The sequence below is a fragment of the Aythya ferina genome, assembly GCF_964211825.1.
Source record: "Aythya ferina genome assembly, contig: HAP1_SCAFFOLD_230, whole genome shotgun sequence".
NCBI lineage: Eukaryota > Metazoa > Chordata > Aves > Anseriformes > Anatidae > Aythya > Aythya ferina.
The window spans coordinates 64565-74366 of record NW_028181306.1 but is presented as its reverse complement, the minus strand read 5'-3'; positions in this window follow the sequence as shown (position 1 = coordinate 74366).

Below are 9802 nucleotides of genomic sequence, written 5' to 3'. Positions count from 1 at the left end.
TTAAACTAGGGCTAAAAAGCACATCCTCACCTGTAGATCTTTGATCCGGGTAGTACTCTAAGGCATTGTCACAGATTAGATCGATGTCCTTCAGCTAGTCTCCTGCAGCGAGGTACTGGCACGAGTCAATTTGAGTCAGAACTGTTGAAAGATCCATCGGCTCTTTAATCCTTGTGGCATAGTCAGGTACCTGCAGATCAAATACAAGCATTCAGAGGTTTTCATAACCTTGCACACTGTCTACCAAAATTATTCTGAAAACTTTAAATAAACGACTTCCTAAAAACCCTGAACATTTGCGATGCATCAGAAGACGCTGAAATTAACCAGTTTGCTTCTCAAAAATGGAAGGGCTCTTTCATTTTTCATTAGAGCGGCTAGGAGAGGACAACAAGAAGTAGGGAGGTCAGAAGCACATGCATGGTAGAGAAGAAACACTGAGGGTGGGAGATTCATTTCACTTTGCTTCAGAAAATCACAACAGTGAAAGCTGAGCAAACCATCCGGCATTCTCTTCGTTGTCGACATTGAGGAAAAGGTGCATGAATTGCACCTGTGAAGTACCTATTGCAGGCATCTACTTTAGAATGAGATAACTGGGCCCTGAGGTGCTCATTTCTTCCCTCAGACCAGAAGAGGAGACTAATGACCAGTTCAGATGAGGACATATGTATCTGTCTAGATTTTTCACAGCTCAAGAACCTAGGAGAAAAGGGGAAGAAAAGCCAGTGAATGCCCACAAGAAGAGGACTTTGCTGATCCGCAGGTATATTCAAGTTACATCTGTCTTTGAAATATACGCCCCTAGTTTAGGCTTATCTCATAAATTAAGGAGAAAAAGGCATCTAAGCAGCCAATTGGAGGAAAAAGAAAACACACTGCACTTATGGTTGATTCCTATTGAGGAGTTCCAGATGAAACAGAGAACAGGATCTCAAAACTTATTTTTACAAACTGCTGCTCTTATTCCTGTTCCCACAGGAACTGACAGTCCAAGAAAGGGCTTCAGACTTCATTAAAGTAGTCCTGTAAATACTGTTTGTAATTATAAGGAAAGATCTCTGTGCTTTTCAGTGCTGTGACACGCCTACATATCAAAGCCTTTTCACGAGCAAACTGTGTTGGCATTTGGACTGGCTTTTTAGAATGAAACCAGGGCTTTCAGCGAATAATCCCATAAGAGACATTTGAGAGTCGGCAGAAGTAAAAGCACTGCCTCTGCTTCTTGCAAAATCCTTACAGTGCAGCCCTAAAAACAAAGTTGAACCTCACCCAAAACGCTGAGAAATACGAACACTGAGAAGTTACAGACACACACAGATCAGCACTACTTTACCTTCTGTGGGTCAACGGGCTTTGCAAATTCCCTGAAACGTCTGTCAGTGGCAAGTCTGTGAGTAACGTCCCTCAAGAAAATTCTAAGGTCACGCAAGGTATCCTCCTCTTCCTCCTCCAACATCCCTACTTTTGTGGGGATCATTCTTGTGGCTTCTGAGGCTCAGCTGGTGGTGCTACAGGCACGACTTCCAATGTCCAATCAACTTCAATTAATCAGGAAAAATTAGCCAATTTACAGTACTCAAATACAAGCATATGACAAATTACTGACAGAAAATGACCACCAAAGCAAAGCCCAACGAGCTAGTAACTTTGATAGGAAAGTTTTAGATGTACTTCTCATATCCTCCTCACCTCTTTTCTTTACAGGAGGCTTAGCCACTTCATTTAGAATTAGGTCCTCAAAAAAAGATGCTCTCTCTGCCCTACCAGGCAACTCAATATTGCACACTTCTCCAAATTCCTTATTAAATAATTTTTGGATCTAAAGCAGAAGGACGAGAGACATTTCAGATTTAAGGCCACAAAAAACTCATCTTCTATTCCAAAAAGACGAGTACCTTTTCAAATTAATAATAACCTGAAGAACACAAACTGAAAAAAGTTATCTTCCTGGCCTTAAAAGGCTACATTTTCACAGGCTGGCACAGCAAATTCAAATATCACCTTTAAGAATCACCTATAGAATTAATGCTCGGTGAAGGGATTGTACGCTACACTGATAAAGTAATGGCTTTCACCACATCCAACAGCGCCTCCTTTGTATTTACTTGCCTTGCTGCAGCCTTTACTTAGAACCTTTATGGCTATAGAGGGAAGAGAAAGGCTTCAGCAGACAAGTGAGGGCTTTTTGCTGAGTTTTTATTTCTCTCCCAAAAGGTGTCTGAAGTAGCTAGTACCTCTACGTCTTCCTCCATTTTCAAGTTCTAGTATTAAAAGGTAGGTAAGGAATTTCACTACTTATTTTAGAAGGAATTTACAGCCTGTACAAAAACTTCTGTGGGAACTCAAGCACTTTCAAAGCAGTTGATAATAAACACGTCTAGGTAAGACCCGTTCTCTTCCCCCAATGACTGAGACCAAATCATCAGAATGACAACAGCGTGGTCCTGTTTTGGGCACCTTCCCTTAATGTAAACTCTCAGAAGTCAATGAAGTTCTGCACGTACTTTTACTACAGTTTATTTAGGAATACAACTAGAATTCGATTCCAAAGTTACTTTAGCAGAAATTGGAACTCAGCTTTCCAGCTTGGAAAGCTTTGGCCTATATGAAGAAAGAAACTGATTTATTTATTTATTTTTTTAATCAAAGTGTTTCAATTCTCTACTAAATTGCATTATTAGCAGTTTACCCAACATAGCATGGAATGGCAGACTGTCAGAAGAAATCTCTTCAGTAAGAACATCCTCTTGTAATTTCAAGCACTTCATATTCTTGACTGAACCACTTTGTAGCCACCAGAATTATTGTATTAATTTATTATTTGCATGTGTGAGAAGGGGGTGAAAGTCACTTGCTTGACTCAGAAAAAACCTGAAGCAGATGCTTTCACAGTATTCTTTTTCTCTAAGCAAATTTTAAGTGATTTGTTAGGGTGCCTGAGTAATAACAGCATGCATTTAAGAAAGCACAGCATTTTGATGCTGAAAGCATATATAAATTACAAGACACTGAAGAAATAGTAAGAAAAGTATTGACAAATACCTCTTCTGGGAGATCTGAGTGACGTACATCAGACGGAGCAAGCAGCAAAACTGGCGAAAATGCTGGAATGTTACGTAGTAGAGTTAGAAAAGTAAGTTTCAAGGCAGGTCCAGCGTTGTCCCACCATAAATGGATATCTGGGACATAAATTGTGCTTGGTGCTGTCTTCTGAGCATTTCGGATCAGCTAGTGAAAAGGAAAGCTTGGGTAAGAAAACTAAAACACGTACAAGAACCTGTTAATACATAGCTACATAGCCATCTGACTGCCCCATGAAATAAAACTGCGTGAACAGAGTGGCAAGCATCCTTTCACATAAGGAATTTCTCTGTGCACCCTTTCAGATTATCAGTATTCGGAGAACTCTAGTCAGAAGATGGGAAGGATATATTCAGGCAGTGGCTAGACACCGTAGCTATATGGCCACAGCCACAATCATCGCATAACAAAGAAAGGAAATGTCCCTCTTAAGGGACACATCAGTATTCAGTCGTGTAACATGTCTGTCCTTACTTGTATGGCTCTCAAATGTTTCCACTAAAAGTAAAAATATTTTAAGGTAGTGATGCCAAACAAGAAAATGGATTTCCTGCCTAAAAGTAAAAACACCAAATCTGTTCATTTTTTCTAGCTAAAACCACATCACCGTGCAAATGAAGTGTTTTCTGAATGTTAATGCTTTTATTGCACATACTGCAACAGCACAAGTTGTGTACGTCCGTGCGAAAACAAAATAAACAGAAGCCCCAAACCTTGGTTGCCTTACTAATATAATTTAGAAGAAGGCTACAAAAAGTAGCCGACATGCAGTCTGATACAGAGCCATCTACTGGGAGCACACAGTCTTAGGAGGCAATGAGAACTACTTTCTGGATCCCAGTGACATGAGCAGCATTTCTTTCCACAAAGAGATGTTCATTAGCAACACCGCCCAGCTTCCTGAGCTGCTAGCAACAGCCTCACTGTAAAACTGGGTATGGAAAATGTCGACATGTACAACATCCAGATTGTTTGTGGTGCTGTCTAAAACAAAAAGGGATTTTCAGACAGAAGCAAACATCCCAGCACATTAAAACAAGGCCACCTCCATTACCAATGAATTTTGTTCACCTTACTTGCAACTCCATTGATCCTTTACATACAGTCAGTGAATCCGATGAGAAGAAAAAGAAAAAAGGTACCTGTCCGCAGATTTCTTCTGGCGATGCAACGTTTGTAAGCAGAACAGAAAGGTCCAGGGTGTGAACGGGAAACTTCTCCAAAGCGTGCAACACCGCGGGTGCCACGTAAGAAACCTGGCCGTACCCCTCTTTTCCTACTATTAGCAGACGGGGCTGGCATGATGTTGGTTCACAGAAAGCACTCCTAGAACAGGAGTTAAGAAAACAAGTTTATAAATGAGGTGCTGAATAGACACACAGATGTTCCAAGTAATTTTCCTATAGACTTTCTTTTCCCTCCCCAAATAATCCAAATGGCAGCGGTACATTAAATACATGTAAGATTTCCAGTTAAGTTATTCAGTCATTCCAATTGTTTCACCTTCTTCCCTTGTGTTTCCTATTCTTTACTAAACCAAGACTGCAAATTAATATCCCTGCAATCTTGCTTTACTTTATTATAAATTTATTATTTATTATATATTTATTATTTACTTTATTATAAATTTATTTTTATTTAAAAATAAATTGGTGAGGAGCATTTGTTTCCCCACTACAATCAGGCTGTACCTTTGCTGGCTTAAATCAAAGATGCTAGAGACTTAGCCTTGCTCTAAAGCACAGAAAATCTTCTGGACAGCACAGCAATAGAAACTGAGAAAAATAACTGATCCAGCTGTGACAACATGATCTAACTTTCCAACTGTGGGCTTGCATGACTTCCATACTAAAATATCACAAGATTAACACAACTTGGTGGCTTAACAAATAAAGACACCATTCAATTTTTTCTCAAGGTGTTTTAACAAGCCCTTTCTCGGTTTTCTTTCTGCTACATAATTCACTACTGGTTTAACAATCCTGGAAAACAGAAGGGCAAAAGGTGGCAACACAAACCCATAAAGCTGGGGTATTTTTAGCTAAAAGGACAGACAGCACATTTATGTGGTCTTGAGTCTTTCAAAGAATGCCATGGATTAAGTCAACGTGTTCTGGTAGTCTATGGATCACTTTGGCTTACGAAGAGAAGCCTGGGCTTTTCAATTTGGTCATTCAGAGCAACTTCATTACAACTTTAGTCCCTCCACCCTTTCTTCTTGTGAATACCAAGCACCCCTTCAACACACAAACTTGATGTTGCCCCTTCGTCTACCACCCCTCGCACTTTTAACAGCTGGAACTGTTTACAAAGACTCAGCAGACCTGAGAATTTAAACGTAACAGGGATCTATCTTTCTTTACCTGCTGAAACAGAGGCAATTTTTCTCTGGTCCGTCAGGCATTCCATCTTTTAATTCATCTCCAGAAACCAAGGATGCATCGTCATCACTGTCAAACATATCATCTTGTAAAATAGGATTGAAATGGTCTGAAAGGCAAAAGAGGTTTGTTAACTTTCCTGAATAGCCTTTGTCTCTTTCTCTTCCATTAATACAGCTTCTAAATCAGTGCCAAAACCCTTTCTTCATTTGAGAGCACACACTGAAAGCTATTTCCTAGAGTTCAGCCCACCACAGATCTAAGGAGATGGCACAAGGCCCTACAAAGCTCTACTAAGTCCCACTGATGTGTACGTGTAAGGTATGCTACTCTTGGTGATTTTTTTCTCCCCCTTAGAATAAAGGAGATTACGAACAATTTCTGCAGTTGCTAAATAGCTAAAATAAAACAAAAACAAACAAGACCATTTCTTTCTGGAGGAGGTTCCCACAATGAAAGCACGGGGATAAAGGATGTGATGGCCACAGAATTCCATTCATCTAGTAAATATCAATGCTAATTGATCTCACGTGTATAGTACGATCCACAAACATTTAAATTAGGAGACTGGTTAAAAATGATGATAGCTAAAACAATATTTAGCTTAGACCAGTTATACTTGTATCCTGGTCCTGACATTCTTCAGAAAGGAATTAGAAACATTGACCTAGAAATGCTTCCCCTCCAAAGATCTGAGTTTTGATTTTTTAAAGAAAAATAGGTGCCTTATACTTCAAACCTCAAGTCAACCTCTACAAATGCTAATTATCTTAGCTGCCCTCAGAAGCAGGATGCTTCAGTAGAGAACGCATCGTCCTTTACTGTGTATTGAGTCATTCAGAGCTTCCATTTGGCATTTCAGTTTCAAATCCACAATAAAACCTATGCGTTGTATTCCAGACTTGCCCAAAAAAAAGACATGCACATGGAAATAATAAAATTCTACCACCATTATGTCTGAAAGGTTTAAGTTGATTGCACAAACCGCAAGTTTTTGCTTTAGCAGAATTATAAAGAAGTGGATGCTGTGGTTATACCTTGCTGTCGGTCCTTCTTTAGCGCAAGCTGTGCATGCGGGAAGATCTTCTGCACAACTTGTAAAATATTCTCTACTGATCTTTTAAAAAGTGGCTTGAAAATGGGTGATAGTGCTTATACGGGTGAAGCCTTGATCCGGTTTGAAGCTGGAACAACCTTCTTCATACCCATGAAAAAGTCCTTTGCTTTTATTTTAATAGAATTAACGTCTAGTAGCAACTTCTCCCTACTTGCATAAATCTGAGGATAGCATCGGCGTAGAGAGCACAGCGCAGCTTCAGTACATAAAGATTTGATATCTGCACCACAGTATCCTAACAAACAAAAATCAAACGTTACATCGGTCAAGGCCCAGGTTTACAACATGCAACATTTAAAGAATTTGTAATGCCAAAACCAAACAGCTTAACAGGGAATTCAAAGTGCTACCGCTCTGCAGGGAAGTTTCATGTTGCTCACTGCCTGATATCCTGCGCTTATGCAGCTGAAGCAGACTCCTCATCAAAAACTATACTCTCGAGGAAGATGCCCCAGAACCATTTAATGTTCTCAGACAACAAGAGGAACGATAACAAAGAGTAAATAGATGAAAGCATCTCACTCAGATTGCTATGAAGGTGTGCCAGCTGCCTCGTTGACTAGTTGTGCAGCAAGGCACAAGAGCATGGGTACTGCCTGGTACAAGCTAAGGTTCTTTACAACTTGGTCACAAGCAAGAATCCGTTTCTGTTTCAGTCTTACCAATGCATTTCTCAGCTAGTTCATCATGCAACATGTCCGGTGGCTGAGGGGTCCAGTCACAAGTATGAATCTTGAAAATTTCTTTTCTAGCCTGGAAGCAAAATCATTACATTTTAGCTTGTCCCAAGTTTTCCTTAAAAATACCAACAAGAAACAAACAAACCAAAAGGCAAACAAACAGACAAAAAAAAACAGTCCTCCCTCAAAACCCCTCATCTATTAATACACTTTTCTTACTTGCTCAACTTTCAAGTATTTTACAGTTATTTAATATACGCTCTGCATTTTCAACCAGGAAATTGAATATTTCTTATTTGTTATACTGAACTTTTTCTAGGAACCTACAATGAAAGAAAAGGCATTTATAGCTTCAATAACAAGTTTCCAAACTACGAGACCTAAGGACCCAGAGGAAAATACTGTAATGAAAAATTTATCCAGAAACATTTCTTTGCTGTCCAAAAAACTTCTCTAAAACTTAGCAAGCTTTCATTGGGACAGTCTCATTACTTCATCACATTTGCTTTCCAGTCAGTAAATTCACAGAAAGCACTTCTGGCACAATGCTTCCAATTGCTACAATTACTATAAAGAAGAAAAGAATTATGACTCAAACTACTACCACTGATCCGGGGCACAATCAAATGCAAACACGTCCCCTATTCACTCATAAGTGAAGGATTGAGACCAAAAACACAACTTCATGATGAAAGCGCCCAAGTGGACTAAATAATTAAGCAAACAGGTACAACTTTGGGAATGAAAGGTTTGATTATAGAACTAACTACTTGGTGGTATCATCCTGACCATATATATCCAGTACCAGATTTGCCCTCCATGGAACAACGCAGTGTCTCCACGTGTCACTCTTTTGTTCAAGTTGTCAATTATTTTTTTTTCCTATAAAGTTGGACTTTGCCATGGTAGCACTAACGTTGAATTTAAGTTCTCACCTCTTAATTTGGCAAGTTGAAGAGGAAGTGTCTGCCAAAGCGTCCTGGTCTTCATAAAGCAGGATCTATAGAATCCAGTCTGTTGGTAGCTCCGATTACCATGATCTCCCCTCTGTTATCTATGCCATCCATAAGCGTCTGAAGAGTTGCAACAATGGAACTAATAGAAAAATATAATTTTTACTTACTGGTTCAGTAAATTTTGTTACATTCCACATGACTTTTTTGATGCCGGAATAACCTTCTTCCTAGTGGTCATTCAAAACTGGGAAAAAAATAGTCTACCAAGTCGGGGTTTTTTTGATTTGATAATAAATCTGCAGACTGTTAAGTCATCAAGCACTTCAAGACTGTTTGAAATAATCTCTACGTTAATATAAAAGGAGTACTGCACACTTCTGCTCAGGAAGAAAATCACGGAAAATGTCAACTTTGATTTTAGATGTTGAATTTGTTGCAGTGAGATCTTCCTCATCGCACGATTCTATTTCGATTTAAACCATATTATCTATGGAGAGACCAAGATTAGGACAAGAACAGCACAGAGTTCAGCATGAAGCCAATCAGGAGCTCAAGTTTGTATTCTTTGTATTCAACTTTACCCTTCTCTTGCTGGAAGGACCTGCTTTTTGACTCTCCTTCTCTTCACTAGGAGCATGTTCCCTCTTGCATTCGTAATGCTCTTTCTCAGTGGTTTTAGTCTTGTCCTTTGTATCTTGGCATCTCTCTGTAACAGCTGAGGAGGAAAGGTTTTTAGAGCTACATTCAGTGTCAGACTTGAGAGAGGAAGTTTGCCGCAATTTCTCACCAGGCTCACAAGACTCTTTGCCATACAAAACGGTTTCTTTTGAAATGAGGTCACGTTCTTTTGATCTTCTTGCTTTCTCCTTGTCTCCACGGTCATCACATTGGTACTGGGCGAGGTATTCATCATTCCCAGGAGATTTCGGAGGGTCCACGACACTGCACAAAATAAAATCACATTTCTCACTTCTGCTGAAGGACATGAATATTAAGAGTAAAACCTTCCAACGTCGAACAAACAAACAAAAACCTCCGAACTACAGGAACCCTCGCAAAGATATGCCATTTAGAAACCTCTCCTGTGATTAGGACACCTTCTTCAGCTCCCAGAGAAAGTGCTTTTTCCCCTCTTGCTTCTGAAGCCATTGCACTAAAAAAGCAAACGCATCTGTCTCCCTCCACATGCTGCTCTGAATAAGAGCCAGAATATTCAAAGCCACTCTATTTGTTCTCCCCACATAGCCGAAAAAACACCAGTTGAAAGAGTTTTCTACCTCTCTCCACGAATTTACATCCACATATCCTATGACTGCAAAAATAGAAGGCGGGGCTCAGGAGAAACAGCCAGTGCTGGAAATGAAAAAAAGCAGCTTGTTTCTTCAGAGTCTTAAGCCTATGCTACTAGGAACAAAACAAAACAAAACAAAACAAGAGGAGAGGAGAACAACAGCGGGAAATTTACCTATTCTCCAGGTGTTCAATTGCAAAGCCTCCTCTGGAGGATCAACAGTTGTGAATTCAGTGTGCTTAGGAGAAATCAGATCTACATCTGAACCACAACTATTTCAGTAGTATCGCGAA